The sequence below is a fragment of the Bidens hawaiensis genome, unplaced genomic scaffold, assembly GCF_021521415.1.
Source record: "Bidens hawaiensis isolate Kalapana, Puna unplaced genomic scaffold, B.hawaiensis_p1.1 tig00055301_1, whole genome shotgun sequence".
Classification (NCBI taxonomy): Eukaryota; Viridiplantae; Streptophyta; class Magnoliopsida; order Asterales; family Asteraceae; genus Bidens; species Bidens hawaiensis.
In genome coordinates, this window is record NW_027499999.1 from 1 (window position 1) to 18,236 (window position 18,236).

An 18,236-nucleotide genomic window follows, 5' to 3' on the forward strand; every position below is an offset into this window, starting at 1 on the left:
AGGGTTGGGCCAATCATAAACTTTTGTCTTTTAATTTATGTTTTTATTATAATGAAAAATAAAAAATAATAATAATTGTGTAATGACTGAAATAGACATTTTACTATTATCTCACTTTCTGTAAAATTAGTCATTATTGACTAAGATAATATGTATTAGAAAACACATGGTTATGTTTAATTACCGCTACGTATATTCTTACATGCCCTAGTCTGTGAATTGACAAAGTCTCTGAAACACATGCAAATTCATTTGTCTTTTGCAATATTCATATGAAACCAAACTCATATAGAATTTTGGCTTTTCTTTTGGACTTTAATCATTTATAAATTCATAGTACTCACAAATATATAATTAAATTTATAGATTTTTTTATAACTAACTCAACTTTTATCAGGTGTTTTAATCATATATAATTTGTGTCTATACTATATTATAAAGTATGTAGCAGTATGTTAAGAATTTTATAATTTATAATTTTAAGAGCTCTACAAGTTTTGATATATATAATATAATACTTGATGTATTAACTTTAAAAATAATAGTTTTCTAGAAGGATAATATTGTCTTTTGAAACAAATGATTATTAATATATACTATTTAATGCATATTTAATTTACAAAAAAATAATAGATTTTTAAAGGGTAGTTAAATAAAATACCACCACCGCTCGCCGCCCATAATGAGATGATTCATTAATTTGTAGTTAAATAAAATAATTATACGTTTAAAAGCGTGCACATACAAAATTACTCTCTTGTTTCATTTCTTCCTCCTCTCACTTCCATTGTTCCACCACATTGTCACCTATGTTTCGGATGACGTAATAAACTTGCCAACTTGGTGTCTTTGTGACTTAAATCACCAATAAAATTATATTTTTAACAATAATCATTATTTGTCATGAAGGGAATGTATGTGGTTATTAGGATTATTATTTATTATTATCTTAAATATATATAAATGTAACCTCTAAAACAGTGGTGGACACAGGATTTTTTGTCAATGGGGTCCCAATTTTTTCGGTTTACAAAATTTTTCGGGTCGGTCGTTATTCGGGTCGGGTCGAGTCGAGGCGAGGAACATAATAAAACACGGAACTATGGTGTCATTGAAACGAGTAAGTAGAAAGAATCTAAATTACAAACTAGATGAAACATACACTTTTAATTCATACCCGAAAAACATGAACGTAATCTATATATATGGTCTTACATAATTGACCAAAACATGAAAAAATAACTCTAACACAAATAAATGATTAATTATAATATACATACACAAGGTAAATAATAAAAGAATATGCAAAATCCATGTTAACATTATATATGTTGTATGGTGATAATGACTATATGAGAGAAACTAACAAAAAACACAAATACCCTAACTGAATAACTAAGACTAGGATTTTAAAAAAACAACAAAAAAGGAGTATGGTGGGGCTTGAACCTACAACCTCTCACAAGTAAAACAAGACTTTCCACTTTATAACTAAGACTAGGATTTTAAAAAAACAACAAAAAAAGAGTATGGTGGGGCTTGAACCTACAACCTCTCACAAGTAAAACAAGAGACTTTCCACTGTACCAGTTCAATCTTAATAGTATAGGTTCCATGTATTAATTTTTATGGGGTCCTTACAAAATTTAATATACCGTCTCTAAGTAATTTTTAAAAAACATCGGTGTCCGGGACCCCGATCGGACCTATGTGGGTCCGCCCCTGCTCTAAAAGCTTTCTGGTTGTTTCTCACATCCTCTTAAGACATCAAATAGTTTATTTGTAAATGGAACTCTCATGTGTTTTGACTCGAAATCCTGGGTATGAGTCTCATCAAACCCAAATAACCTTTAAACGGGTTATAACATTTCACTAAATTATAAATTAATTTCACCAAAAATTTGATATGCAAATCCTACAAAATAGGGTCTTGGATATATTAAAAATTAATATCAATTTTTAAAAAAATAATATTATTTATTATTAAGAAACAATTTTATACTTAAAAAAAATAAGCTGATCATGGGTTTTATTAAATCCATATAGATTGTAAACGAGTTATAACATCTCAATTATTTGTGAAACACTTTATATCAAACCTTAAATATATTATTAACTTTCTAATAATAGATAAAATTAAAATTAAAAAAATATTTAAATATTGAAAACGAAAATTGTAAAGCAACCCCATAACACGGGAAGATAAAAGTTAGTTTTTTGTTAAATGGAAAATTTTCTTTTTATGGGAATTCAATTTCTATGTCTAAAACTCTAATGTGAAAGTAATTTAAGTAAGAGTAAACCGCAGTTTTCGTTCTTGTGGTATGTTCAAATATGCAGTTTTAGTCCAATAGTTTTAAATTTGTTGTTTTCGTCCCTATGGTTTCATTTCACTTGCAATTAAACCCGATCCCACTAACCTCGTTAAGTTTGATCGTTAAACCCATCAACGTGCCCATCACGTGAGGCCATAAGGGGGGTTTGTGGATTAGGGTCGGGTTTATTTGGGAAGAAAAAGGACAAAACCCCCCTCATGTGAGGGACACGTTGATGGATTTAACTACCAGACTTAACGAGGTTAGTGGGATCGGGCTTAATTCGCAAATTTGAAACAATTGGACTAAAACCGCAAATTTGGACAAATCACAGGGACGAAAACCGCAGTTCACTCTTTAAGTAAATTTCAATCACGAACTTGACTTGTAACTAATTTTGCAATCACAAGCTTGGATTGGGCTTTGTTTATTTATTATTTATCCTCCGTATTACGGGGTTTGTGTTTCTTTTTCGTGTATAATATTTATAACATTTTGAATTTTAATTGTATTTATTGTAACAAAGTTAATAATTTACTTAGGATTTGATAATGGAAGAGTTTCACAAATAAATGAGATGTTATAGCTCGTTTAAAAGTTATGGGTTTGAGACCCATGTCTCGCTTATCTTTTTTACTACAAAGTTGTTTCTTAATATAAATAATATCCTTTTCTTAAAAAAAATTGGATATCAAGTTTTAGTATATACTTATTTTATGGATTTTCATATCATATATTTGGTGAGATTAATTTTTAATATGATGAGATGTTATAACCCGTTTAAGGTTATCTATGTTTGGTGAGACCCATACCCGTAAATTCGGGTCAAATGCATGAGAAATCTTCATTTATAAATTAAACAATCTGTTAGCTTAAGAAAATGTAAGAAGCAACCAAAGAGCCTTTAAATGTTTTGTTTATATATATATATATATATATATATATATATATATATTTAAGATTAAGATTCTTAGTTCTATAGTTTTTCATTTCTTTTCCTTATTTTTTCTTTCATTTTCCTCTTCTTTTTTTGCGCACAACATGTATAGTAATTTATTTACACCCTCATATGTTGTTTTACATTATTCGTTTATAATATTTATATATTTTTTTGAATTTTAATTTTATTTGTTGTAAAAAAATTAATAATACACTAAGGATTTGATGATGAAATGATTTCACAAATAAATGAGATGTTATAACCATATTTAAAAGCTATTTGATGATGAGACCCATGATCCGCTTATTTTTTTACTATAAAATTGTTTCTTAAATACAGATAATATCTTTTTTTAAAAAAAAATAGGACATTAATTTTTAGTATATCACTATTTTATAGGAATTTCATACCAAATAGTTGGCAGGATTATTTTTTAATTTAATGAGATGTTATAACCCGTTTAAGGGCTATTTGGGTTTGGTAAAACTCATACTCGTAAATTCAAGTCAAATGCATGAGAAACATTCATTTATAAATAAAGCAATTGGTAGCTTTAAAGAATGTAGAGAGGCTTCGTTTATTTATATTTAAGATTAATATTAAGCTTTAAGTTGATCTAGTTTAACCTGTTGTATAACTTTATTATATACTAAAATCAATGAATGCATGGGTACATCCACTAAAAATCATGTTTGGGTGTCAATAATAATTTTAGTTCCTTGAATCCCTCTTAGCTAGGTTTAATCGACCTAGAATGGATTCCACATCATCATGTCATTATATCTTGGGAAGAGAGATGCGTAACAATTGATTAAACATTGAGCGAAGACATAATCAAAGTGATTGAAATCCTAACATAGAATTCTAGGCTTTTAGCCGCAACCAACAAATAAGATAGAATGAACTCAAAATTGTTTGCATTTTATTTATAGTGTTGCAAAATCCCCTCACTACATATTTGAATTAACAAGGCTAAAAAAAACGATGACCAAATGAATGTTTTGAACCTAGATTAGGAAATTTGTTCTACTCTAAAAATAATAATAAATTTTCGAAGTTTCAAAATTGTGATGGAAAATTCGGAATCACTTGACAATACCTCGATGGTGCATTGAGAGGGTCATAAAACCCGTTATCGTGCTCGAGTTTCGGTTGAAAGAATCTTCTATTATTGTCCCTCACTTGTCCAATAAAAGATTGATTGTCATGGGTTAGTCTTTCATTATAACTAAAACCATTAAGAATCATGGTTGTCGAAGGTGGTAGTGAAACCGGGAAATCAGATAGAGCAGGGTTAAAAGATAGTGGGTCAAAATTTCCAATGAAATTGAATGGAAGGTCATAATCATGGTAGAAGTTTGGGTTGTAACAACGATGTAGATCTTGAATTTGGGGTTTGAGTTTGGGAATTTTGGATAATGGTTGATTAGGAGTGTTGGTTGAAGCGTCCAAGGTTGAGTGGGTATGAGTACTGTTTCGGACTGCAGGTAGTTCATGGTTATGCTTGCTCTCGTAAGTTGTAAGCACTGATTTTAAATCATCAGAAACTCGTTCCACATGTTTTCTCACTGGGCAACCACTAGTTGTGCATTTGTAGTAGCTCCTATAATCATTTATACAAGAAGATTGTATTAAATTTAAAATAATTAACTAAAATAAAATAGCTAAAGACCGTTTGTAAATGCTTTCACGTGCATTTAGAACAACCAACAATAGAACAAGTATAAAAAAAAAAGTGTCCGGTAAAGGTGGCAATATCAACCTATTTGCTGAATGGGTTGATTTAGGCTAAATGAAGTCAAATGGCCCAATAAACAAAACTAACTAATAAAATTGTAGGTCAAAATGAGCTGAACGAGTTGAAAGCCACCAAAAGTATATATTTAATGCATACATGACACAACGTGCTAAATTGTTCTATTACACGTTCTATTATTATTCTACTAGTAGAGCGAGGTAGTAATGTTTTACGCATTATTTCTATCCACTTCACCAATAAAATCCTACTAATAGCAAAATCTACTGGTATAGTTTGGTGAGAGCGGAACGAGATCAAACATTTTTTCTATCTTAGGGTATAGATAGCTTGCTCCATTAAGATCCCCAAACCATTTTGATCCGTTTGATACCCAACTCATTCTAACACGAACTCATTGGGAAAATGTATCCAACAGTAACCAAGTTTCTCAAATCTTATGCTTAAGTCACCTAAGTCCTCTAAACCCACTCAACTTACATTAGGTGTTCCAATCGTATATAATAAATTTTAAGTGAGCCAACTAAAACATATATGTATCTTAGTTATTATATATTAACTAGCGATTTACCTGGTGCGTTGCGCCAGGACATATCAATTAAACCTAGGTGGTGGTAATACCCAAACATTAAAATGGTAAGTCGATCTAAATTCGACCGGTTTCGGTTATGTGTGTTATTGTACTGAAACTAAACCAAAAATAAATAAAAAATTGAGGCGGGCCAAGCATCGGTTGGTCAAACTCGAGCTTTGGTAAAACCCAAGCGTTGTCGATCCCGGGTGTTAAGGCGACGAGTCTATGCAAATTCAGTTAGTTTCCTTCACGCTCGCTATGACACTGAAACTAAAATAAAAAAAAAATTGCATTCGGTCGTTTCATTACGATACTAGAACTTAAAGAAAACGCGGTGATTTTAATGAATTCGGCCAGTTTCCGTCACGCTTATTACAATATCGAAACTAAAAAATCAAAAAATAAATTGTCATTCAATCGGGTTTCATTACTTCGTTGCGAAGCAAAAGTAAAAAAAAAAAAAACTTGCACCAATTAGGTGCCGTCAAATGGCTCAATAGGGTCCTTGCGACACCAAACCTTTGAATTGTATATAATAATAATAATAATAATAATAATAATACATGATGATTTTTTCCAATTAACTTAAGTAAAATTTACGAAGGTGAATAACAATTAAACTAAAGTCAAATTGAAAAAAAGTAAATCAATAAATAGTAAGCAACATTAATATATGCTTAATTTGTTAACTTAAATTTACATTTATAAGAAGTTACATATGATTTAACGCCCAATAGAATATTTGAATGACTTTTATAGTATATTTAGAAAACTTGGTTACTATCGGTATAGTTACAATTGGCCTTCTGGCTCAATGGCATGAGTGTGATGATTAAGACTTTGGGTCATTGAGTTAGGTTCGAAATCTGACTAAAAGGGGTTTTCTCACAGTGATGAGTTTCCTCCTTGATGGTGTTTTTGGGTGAGTTAGGTCTAGTGCGTCAAAATTAGTAAGGCCGGTTGACATCCCGTCTCAAAAAGGCTCATGCACTTTGGTGTTGGCGGTGGATCCAAACGCTATTAAAAAAAACTATTGAGTATAGTTACCCGAACCATTTTAAAATAAATTACCTCGGATTAGGGTTCCCTTTAACGACTTTTTGGCCATACTTCCTCCATCGATAACCATCATCAAGTATGTCGATTTCACTCTCGATTTGTATCACCACTCGTGGTTCACGCATAGCTCATGTTACCAAACTTGAGTCCAGCAAAAAAAAATCCTTTTCCCTAAAAACAATTCATCAAAACATTAAACTAAACTTGCCAAACTTTTCATCCATCAACAAAACAAATAAAAAAATTAAGTAAATCTACATTTCTGAGAATTTAAAGAACACCTCCTTTTCAAATCTGATCTATCTTCATCTCCAATGTGAGTCCCATCTTCATTAACATCATAATCATTGTTTAAATACGAAAGCTCAGGATAATCAAAAGCACCCATGGATGTCCCTTGTGACATATGTGAATTAATTAAACCAGAATGATCATGAAGTGATGTTGGATCATTAATGTCATCTGGCTTAGTGTTGTCCGTTGAATCGCGTTGACCTTGGTGGTTATGAGTACCTTTATAAATGATTTCGGTTATATGACCATCATGGGATCGTTCAATTTTTTTTCTAACTTGACATTTTGGATGGGTACATTTGTAGTAACTTCTAGGGTACTCACTGCCTTTGACTTGTTTTTGAGCATATTTTCTCCAGTTATATCCATCTTCTGAACTCCTCATCATATTTGTTTCTTTCATAGGTACTAATGTTTGGTTCTTAGTATGGGTAGGTTTTGCAGCAGTAAGGTTTGTATTTTTTGGATATTTAAACGCCTTGGAGGAGTGTAAATCTGTAGTAGACTCTTTTGTGACTGTTTCTTTAGGTATTGCCACTGGAAATTCAGATGGTACTGGTGGCTGCATGGTGGAGATCCAAGTTAAATGTTATTTACAAAGCTAGAAAAAAACTGGAAATTAAATGCGTAAAATGAGCTATATTCATATATAGGTATTGGGATATAGTATTAGGGTTTTAGTGTTGTGGCGCAGTTCTGGTTCATCGGCATATATTATAGAGATAAACCGGCCCAAGCTTGTGACAAAAAGGTGTGTTTAACACCACCCCTTAAAATTTTCTGTGTACTTTTAGCATATTAAAATATTTTGATAGGTAAATGTTATTAGGACACCACCTTTGATCCAGAGACATCATGTGGCTCTTATGCCTATATGACTCATATCAGTCCAACCCATCCGACAATTCCTCAGAGCTGAAACATCAGTCGTATCATTGACTGATACGAGCCGTATATGTCTTTAGGACTCAAATCAGCTTCTAGTTTTGCGTGCTAGTTCAAGCTTTTAATTATTCGAGATACGTACCAGCCAATTACTTGACACGATACAAGATTCAACCACTTATTTGACACGATACAATATTTCGTCTATACATTTTGATTTATTTAGTTTTGTGTATTTTGATATGTAAACTTATATTTGCTTTCTTTTTAGATGTTTACTTATCTTATTTGTTTACAATTTTGGTTGTTACTTATCTTGGTTATCTTGTTTTTAACAAATATGACGATAAAATATTATTAACAATAAAGAAAACAACATGATTATATTAGCCAACCACACATTGAAGACTGTGGACCACAACATGATGGTCTTAATATCAAATAATCAACACTATACATGTATATGTGCACCAACTTAAATCTCACTAATCATGTTGATCTACTGACTCTATAATAACCTAACAAGTAACAACATGCATATGATAGGGTACGGGTATACTAGTATATGAACATCTATATATATTCACCTGATTTGGTTGAATGCATGGCCATGATAGTGAAGGCTGGTAATTAGTGAAAGAATTACTGTCATCAAATGCTGAATTCATGCTTAAAATTTCTTGACTCACAAATGGGAATGAAAAGGTTCCAGTTGTAGGACACCCCTATATATATAAAATTAAAAATGAATAATCACAAAATAGTAAGTAAATCTAGCATTTCACTTTCCATAGGAAACTAATATACAAATTTAGAAATTCAAAATATATAGACATAACCATCCCATAATTCTAGTCATACAACATATAATTAATAGTTTGTTACAATGTTATAAAATGAAACTTTTTTCGTTAATTAATAAGATTTTATCTGTTTGGCTTAAGGTTTGACCTATAAAACTAGATAACCAACAATCATAGGATTTCACCTGTGAATAAGGGAGCATAGTTAGCGACTCCGAAGCGGGTAGCAGTAACACTCGAATCATTGCAATCAGATCCACCATTTTCAGCTGCAATAGTAACCATTTCTTCAGCTTTCAAAATAAAAAACTCATCAGGAATCAAAGGATTGGGAGTTGTAATGAGATCTCCCCATTCATCATCTTCATTCTCACACATTTTTCTCCAAAGCCTCTAATCAGATTAATCACAAACCATCAATTCATATAACTGAACTGACTGACTGGCACATTATGAATCTACACACAAAGTGGACTAAAATGAAGCACTTGTTGATCATATTAATCAGACTTTAATAAGGAAGTAAGAGAGAGACTGAAGTGATCAGTTAGCGTGAAAACTGGAACAATCATGGTTGGCCGAGAAGTATTGAGGGGAGCTTTTAGATTCATGCATTAATATTAATCCCTAGTGTGATTTATAATTAAGCATATTGTTTTTCTTTATATAAAAATTAGTATTTAAAACTTAAAAGGATATTGTTGTCAACTACTATCTAAGGTTTCCTGTAGATACATTTTGCTGACGTGGCATAAAAGATTATAAGCATGTAAGGGCAGAAATGTTTATCGGATCGGTTTCGGGTTATTTGAGTTTCTAAAGTTTAAAAATTAATTTAGAATTCAAAAAACCTATTCAAATATATTACACCCAATAATTATTTCTAAATTTTTGATGTGAAAAAACAAATTATAAAAATATATGAAAGTAATTTGATGTTTTAGAGTACTTGATCGTTATAAAAATGGTGCATAATAATCCTGATTTGGGAAAATCTGGTATCGATCTTACAAAGGCTAAAAAACATAATAAGGGCCCCAATGAGTGGCGATTATGATTAGAGGAGTGTTAATAGTGTGAGGGGTATGAACATGTATGCGTTAACCGGAAACAAAGTACACTCGTCCGGGCTTACTTTGTTGTTTTTATAGCATCATTTAAATATATTTGTGGGTTGTCAATCTAAAAGTGTTAGTATGGGAAATTGGATATGACCTTAAACATTAGTAGTATTAATGGTGATAATTGACAAACATATGATGAAGGTTGATGTTTACTTTAGAGTTTGCTTGAGGGCAAACAAAAGATGGTGTGGAGATGCGATGGTTAGGTATTTTGTATATATATTAGTGTGTTAATTATGTAGTTTTATTGAATATATTGTTAGAACTTTGATATTTCATACGTGCTTTTGTATTTTAGATAATTGATCGTTAAAAATGCTAAATTGGATACTTGTATGAGCATGTAATGATATCTCAGGAAGACCGGAGCATAAATTGAAGTCTTGGGAAGTGTTAGAAGGATTCGGGAACAGTTTGGATGAGAAACCTAAAGCCGATGCTAAAGCTGAACAAGATGGGTTGACAAAAAGCGACCAAGAAGTAAAACGAGCATATGTTAGGCGATTTTGGGTGAATTCCAGGGCTACCAATCATCTCTTAATCAATCATAATGGCATTCCTCATCATAATTGAAGATTAATCGATGGCGATGCTCGGCTAGTCTCTTCAAATCATACCCGAGATGTAGAGTATTGTATTTTTCAGTATTTTCTCATGTATTAGAAAGAATGATTTGTAATTGTTATTCATTAATATATGAGAATTGATATTTAGTATTGTTGTGCATTCAGTTGGTTTAGGTTTATATCAATCAAAACGATTAGTTTTTCGGTTACCATAATAATTTTTTATAGGGTTGTTTAATTAGTTGAATACAATGAAGCATACAATTGTCCTTTATTGGTCACACTGACAAGTACTGTTTGATAACCAGTTTCGTGTGTTAGCGATTGTGATGCCTAAGGTTATCTCGTTAGTCAGTCTGTGTTGGTCTTTGATAAATAATCTGTTAGTGTTACTGGTATGTGTTTACTTGAACCCCGTGTATGATTTGTTTCTATTAGTTGTTTGAAAGATCGTTTAATTGCTTGCTTAATATTAAAACCAAAACTTGTTACTTGTGTGATCAGCACTATAAATTGTTACTTTATAATCGTATAAATCTGTTGCACGTTACATTGATCACATATTACTCGTGGTTCAACACCCTACTTACCCTTGCTTGCTTAGATGATTAGGAACTGATTTGAATTATTTTTTACCAGATAACGACGATCTAGCATCAATTATCCTCCTTAAAATTATATAAGTCTAGTTACAAAGTTGAAACTTATGACTTATACACTTACAATCTTTAACTTTCCCAAACACCAATTAATTATAACTTATAGGTTATAAGTTATAAGTCATAAGAAGAGAAAATACGCAATCCCAAACACCCTCTTTAAGTATGACCAAAGTAATTATAGTTAACTGTAACCAATATTTCCTAACAAACATGTCATAGCACGCGGTATTCTGCCCGCAAGTAGGATAGATCTTTTGTGTAGGGAACAAGAGGCCTCACACATGATAGTGAGTCTTACATATGCATGAAAATGACATGATGAGTTGGATATGCTCAGAGAAATTTATGAGTGTAAACAGAAATATACAGCCGTAGAATTTAAGATTAAGTGTATTGGCATCTAGGCCAACACCAAGTTAGGATGCTAACAACTAAATATAAGACAAGTTAATGGTTAGGTTGGTTTGGTTTGTTAGATTCCTCATACTTAAGTTTGGCATCTAAAGATCCTTTCTTGAACTTCCCGAAGCATCATCATTTAGACTAATGTTAATGTTAGGTTCAAAACTTCTAACTCAACTTGACAATTAGTATCCGTTTCTTGTAAAAGCATCTCATATATACCACCTGGCGACAAGAATTGTCGAAACTTTCCATGAATGATTATATTCCTTATTTTGCTTTATAAACTACCATTCCTCTTCTACGATTCTTCATTGTCACACCCTCAAAATCCACTAACGGAGTTTTACCGTCAGAGGGTGTGAACTAACAGGATCGGAATCATTAGTTATAATCAAACCATAAAAACGTTTAAATGAAATTAAGTGCGGAAGCGTAAAAACCAAAAGACAAAAGTTGCGTCACGCAGGACGACTTAAAAACCCAAGTAATAATAGTTAAAAACATGTTTGCATATCAGAATGTTCAAAAACCATGCATGATCCTATACCGCGCGCCCGCCTCGGCTACCTGAGAATAACATACTAAAAGTGTCAACACGAGGTTGGTGAGTTCACAGGTTTATATATAAATAAAGCGTTTAGCGTTTGCGTTCAGCGTTTTGCGTTACCAGATGGTGTTATGTCAATTATATATCTATAGGTAGCTAGCCTATAAAGCAAATATTACTAAGTGTTCGACACCGAAGCTGACTGTTTATCATTTGCCTTGCCACCAGGTCTATCCCGACCATGGTATGTGTTTAGCCAAGATTACACCCACTCGACGTCCAGTCGAGTTTAGCGTTGGGTGGGGTTTGTCAAACCCAGTAGTACTACTCAACAATAACTCGCTATTATCCAATATTGAACGGTTCGATGTGAATGAAGGACTTTAGTTATTGCGTTTGCCACTTAGTCTTTACAAGTGATATATAATCTATATTAACAAAATCTTAAATGCGTTTTCGGAGTATGTTATCTCCCCAAGTGAAAATCGTTTACAACAGTTTAAAAGGGGTAAGTAAACTCACTGTTTGCGAAGAATTTCCCAAAATAATTCACCAAAGGATGTGCGTCACCGAAAAACTCTCTCTAGCGTTCTAAAACAACAAAGAGATTTTCTAAGTGTCGGAACTATTATCGAGTCTCTAGACTCGGCACATAATACCTATGCACACAACATGTTTCGTGTTTCGTTTGTGAATCGTGTGTGACTTTAACAAGTGTATTTGTGATACGTTACATGTGTGAGCAATTATTTACGTGTCATGTATTCATAATGTACATCACTAGCAATTACTTCCCGTAAGGGCAATCTGGTCAACACATAACAATTAACTAGCAATTATTCCTCGCAAGGGCAATTTGGTCAAATCATGACAATCAATTAGGAATTATTCCCCGCAAGGGTATTTTGGTCAAAATACGACAATTAGTTAGCAATTATCCCCCGCAAGGGCAATTTGGTCAAAACACGATAATAAATTAGCAATCACCATGTTTCATGCAACTTTCACAAAATTCAGCAACTAGTTTCTTAATGACAGAATTCTACTTGTAAAACTAGTCTATTCCACCGATCATAGCATCTCAATTAATTTACCAAAAATCATCACAAAAGCATACATGTATTAGGTTTCCAGAACATATTTTATTTTATTTTTATTCCACATATGTTTCTCACAATGATCAAAACATTACAGCAACTCATAACAGTCAAATTCATGCGCAACAGAATGTTATTTGAAATTCCCATTAAACTAAAAATCCAACAAATGCAAGACCACTTGGGTTAGGTTCCTAACTCAACAAGTCAACTTCCAGAAGTGGAACCAACCCAATTGGTCTCGTAGTTCATGAGATATAATATTTACAAAACAACCTAACAGCAGGTCTAACAACTCAGCTTTGCACAACGTTTTTGTAAAATCATAAAGGTTAACTTTTACACGTCCAAAAATTGCAAATTTATATTATTTAGAAACTAGACTCAACCTAGTTTACTGTAGTATCAATAATCTCAACCAATTTTCATATTTACACCCTGATACAGTCAATTGAACATCAACAATACAATCTGTCCAGAAACTGTTTGCAACAAAACTCAACATATTAACCATCTATAGACCACAATTCATTCATATAACATTCTAGACCCCATAACCACTATCCATGCATATCAATTACACCATTCATACATGGTTATGGTTTTATTTGATCTCAAAATCAAAGACACAACAATTAACATGTAACAATATCAATTCTAGTCATCAAATCATCATCAATACATCATCAAATCAAACAAATCATATGAGCACATTATATGAAGATTTTCGGAATCTAGGGTTCACAAATATACCTTCAAAAACACCAACACAAGCAATAGGAAGGTAGAAGATGGCTAGAAACGGACGTAGGATGCTTCAATTGTGAAAAACAAGATCAAACAATGGTAGTATGTGTGTGTATGGGGGCCGATCGCAAGGAGAGGGGGAGCAAGGGGCTGCCGATCGGGTTTGGGGAGAGAAAGAGAGGCTAGGGTTTTAGCTTAATATTATTTAATAACAATCATGTTACATCTAGGTCCCTCCACTTTCAAATGTTACTTTTCTAGCTTAATTAACTAGTTCTAGCACATTGAGTTAACGTTTATAACAATGTTATCACATAACACATAAGTCTAACACATAATTATCACATAATTATTGTTTTGACGTTTTTCGTTTATTCCCCAATTGTTTGCGTCAACTCGTTTGCGTTTCGGTGCAATTCCCGAAAGACTACACATGTAGTAAGTGTCAAGCGTCATTTAAACCCTAGTTTAAATGTAATGAGGTGTGCGTTATAGATTCAATGATCTTTAAGTTTGAATTGACGGAGTTGAGTTAACGGAGTTAACCTGAAATTGACGATTGTCACATCATTCCCATGTTAAAGAATTTTCGTCCCGAAAATTTGAGTCAAGTCGCGATGAGTGTCTGAAAAAAAAAGCAAGAAAAATTTTTCAGTTTGTCATATCATCCCCTAGTAAAAAGAAATTTCGTCCGAAATTTAATTCATACCTCCGGTGATTTCTGACGGTTTGCCGGGTTTCGCGGTTTTCGGTGTTTGGTCAGCCCTTCAAAAAGGTGAGGATACTTTTTCATCATTTGATCCTCGCGTTCCCACGTGAACTTCGGTCCACGTCTTGAGTTCCAACGAACCTTAACGATTGGAATTTTGCTGTGCTTGAGTGTTTTGGTTTCCCAATCCAAAACTTCAACTGGTTCTTCAATGAAGCGTAGCTGTTCATCAACTTGTAGTTCGTCCAAAGGGACTACTTAGGTTTCATCAGATAGGCATTTCTTCAAATTGGATACGTGAAAAACATTGTGTACGCTGCTGAGTTCCGTTGGTAAGTCCAGTCGGTACGCCACCGGACCAACGCGTTCCGTTATCCGGTAAGGACCAACATATCGGGGGTTGAGTTTGTTTCGCTTTCCAAAGCGAATCACACCTTTCCAAGGTGAGACTTTGAGTAACACTTGATCGTTCACTTGAAATTCGAGAGGTTTTCGGCGCTTGTCTGCGTAACTCTTTTGGCGATCTCGTGCCGCTGCCATGCAATTTCGGATTTGAACATTTTTTTCTGAAGTTTCGAGTACCAGTTCTGGACCAGTGATTTGGCTGTCACCCACCTCAGCCCAGCAGAGAGGTGATCGACACTTCCGTCCGTACAGTGCTTCAATACTTGCGTGGTAGCTGTTATTATACGAAAACTCTACCAAAGGTAAGTGAGGTTCCCAACTTTTTCCGAAATCCAACACGTATGCACGCAACATGTCCTCTAAGGTCTGAATAGTTCGTTCACTTTGCCCATCCGTCTGAGGATGGTATGCTGTGCTCATATCAAGGCGTGTGCCTAAGGCACTCTGTAGCGACTTCCAAAAGTGCGAAGTGAAACGGGAATCTCGATCAGAAATAATTGAGACAGGCACTCCGTGTCTAGACACCACTTCTTTTATGTAGACGCGAGTCAGTCTTTCCATTTTGTCCGATTCCTTAATCGCTAAAAAGTGTGCCGACTTAGTCAACCGGTCAACGATCACCCAGATGGTATCGCATCCCGTCGGTGTCTTAGGTAATCCCGTGATAAAATCCATTGAGATGTGTTCCCATTTCCACATTGGAAGTTCCGGTTGTTGCAGCAAACCAGATGGTTTCTGATATTCTATTTTGACTCTGGCACAAGTCAAGCATTTACTCACGTAGGTGGCAATGTCGGCTTTCATGTTCGGCCACCAGTAAAGTGCCTTTAAGTCATGGTACATTTTATCTGAGCCAAGGTGGATAGAATATCGGGACTTGTGTGCTTCGTCCATCACCAGAGTTCTCAACTCTCCGTACCGTGGAACCCAAATCCGGTTCTCAAAATATCGAACCCCGTCCGATTTGGTTTCAAGTTGTTTGTTCATGCCCCGCATGAGTTCCGATGGAAGATTATCATCTTTCAAAGCTTCGAGTTGGGCATCGCGAATCTGATTGGGTAAGTTGGCATGAATCGTGAGTTGCAGTGCTCGCACTCGCCTGGGTTTATCGGTTTCTTTTCTGCTGAGGGCATCGGCCACTACATTGGCCTTGCCAGGGTGGTACTTGATGGCACAATCATAATCCTTAAGCAGCTCGACCCAACGACGCTGTCTCATGTTCAGCTCCTTCTGGTCGTAGATATGTTGGAGACTCTTGTGGTCGGTGTAAATGGTAAACTTGGTACCGTACAAGTAATGCCTCCATATCTTAAGAGCAAACACCACAGCTCCGAGTTCCAAGTCATGGGTCGTGTAGTTCTTCTCGTGAACCCATAGTTGTTGAGAGGCATAGGCTATAACCTTCTCGAGTTGCATCAGCACACAACCGAGACCTTGTATCGATGCGTCACAATGTACCTCAAAATTCTCTGTTCCCTCGGGGAGGGCTAGAATAGGGGCGCTACAGAGTTTGGTTTTCAACAGTTGAAAAGCGGATTCTTGTGCGTCACCCCAATTGTACTTAGTGCCATTGTGAGTCAAAGCGGTGAGGGGTTGAGCAATCTTTGAAAATCCCTCGATGAAACGCCGGTAGTAGCCGGCCAGTCCTAGGAATTGCCGCACCTCAGTCGGAGTCTTAGGTGCTTCCCAGTTTTTGATGGCCTCTACCTTACCGGGATCGACATGGATACCGTTCTCGTTGATCACATGTCCTAAAAAGCCTCGCGAAGCCAAAATTTGCATTTCGAGAGCTTAGCATACAGTTGCTCCTTCTTCAATAATTCCAGGATATCATCAATAAACACAATCACAAACTTGTCGAGGTACGCCTTGCATACTCGATTCATGAGATCCATGAATACGGCTGGTGCGTTGGTTAAGCCAAAAGGCATAACCGAAAACTCGTAGTAACCATACCGTGTTCTGAAAGCCGTCTTTGAAATATCTTCCTCGCGCACTCTTAGTTGATGGTAACCAGACCGCAGATCGATCTTCGAGTAATAACTCGATCCTTGGAGCTGGTCAAACAAATCATCAATTCGAGGTAGAGGATAACGGTTCTTGACCGTCACCTTCTTCAACTCCCGGTAGTCGATGCACATGCGGAAAGTCCCGTCCTTCTTTCTGACAAATAAGACAGGGGCTCCCCATGGCGATGAGCTAGGTCGGATAAAACCCTTATCCAACAAATCTTGCAACTGGGTGGACAACTCCTGAAGTTCCGCCGGTGCGAGCCGATACGAAGCTCGAGCTATGGGTGCTGCACCGGGGGTCAATTCGATTTGGAATTCGACTTGTCGTATAGGAGGGAGTCCAGGCAAATCCTCCGGGAAAACTTCCGGAAAATCTCTCACAATCGGTATATCTTCGATTCGTTTCTCCTCCGCTGGTTTCTCGACAATATGCGCTAAAATTGCCGGATGACCCTTTCGTAGATACTTCTGCGCCTTCATGAGGGTGATAACGCTGGTGGTCATACCGCTTCTCTCGCCCTGAATCGAAATGATCTCGCCGGGTAGTAATGTGGACTATCTTGTCGTGACAAATAATCTCCGCTCGGTTCTCGGATAACCAGTCCATGCCGACAACGACATCGAAACTACTAAGCGTAAAAGGAATAAGGTCAATATCAAAAACATGACCTGACAGTTTTAACTTACATCCCGCAAGTACATGAGTCGTTACTATAGTCTTACCGTCAGCTAATTCAACAGGAAACTTAGCATCTAACGGGGTTGGAGTTAGGTCTAAGAGTTGACTAAAGGCTTTCGACACAAAACTCCTATCAGCTCCAGTGTCAAACAATACAGAAGCAAAACAATCGTTCACAGGGAACTTACCAGTCACCACGTACGGATCATTGCGGGCTTGACCCGATCCGATAACAAAGGCTCTTCCTTTACCATTGTTTCCATCACTACTGCTACTTCCATTACCTCCATTGTTGTCGTTCTGTTTCAGCTTAGAGCAGTCTTTCTTAAAATGTCCCTCTTGTCCACACTCAAAACATCCCTTGGTCGTCATGGGTGGTTTAGGAGCACCCTTTTCCGCAAGGTCTCCTCTACATTCCTTTGCCTGGTGACCCATCTTTCCGCATCTCTGACACTTGACACGGTCACACGGCCCAGCATGATGATAGTTGCATCTGTTGCACTTCGGATATTTCCCAGCATATCCGCTCGAACCCTGCCCGCTACCGTTGTTATTGTTGTTGTGACCCTGATTGTTGAAGCTCCGGGTGAATTCGGGCTTTCGGTAGTGTTGCTGCTGTGGGGGGTTCGAGGATGAGGATCTGGTATTGTCAAACTT

At 35.4% G+C, this 18,236-nt stretch overlaps 1 pseudogene; it reads right to left on the bottom strand.

Annotated features, from left to right (window-relative positions):
• Positions 1-4,295: 4,295 nt before the first annotated feature.
• Positions 4,296-9,004, bottom strand: LOC143601067 (WRKY transcription factor 1-like; annotated as a pseudogene).
• Between the last annotated feature and the right edge of the window lie 9,232 nt (positions 9,005-18,236).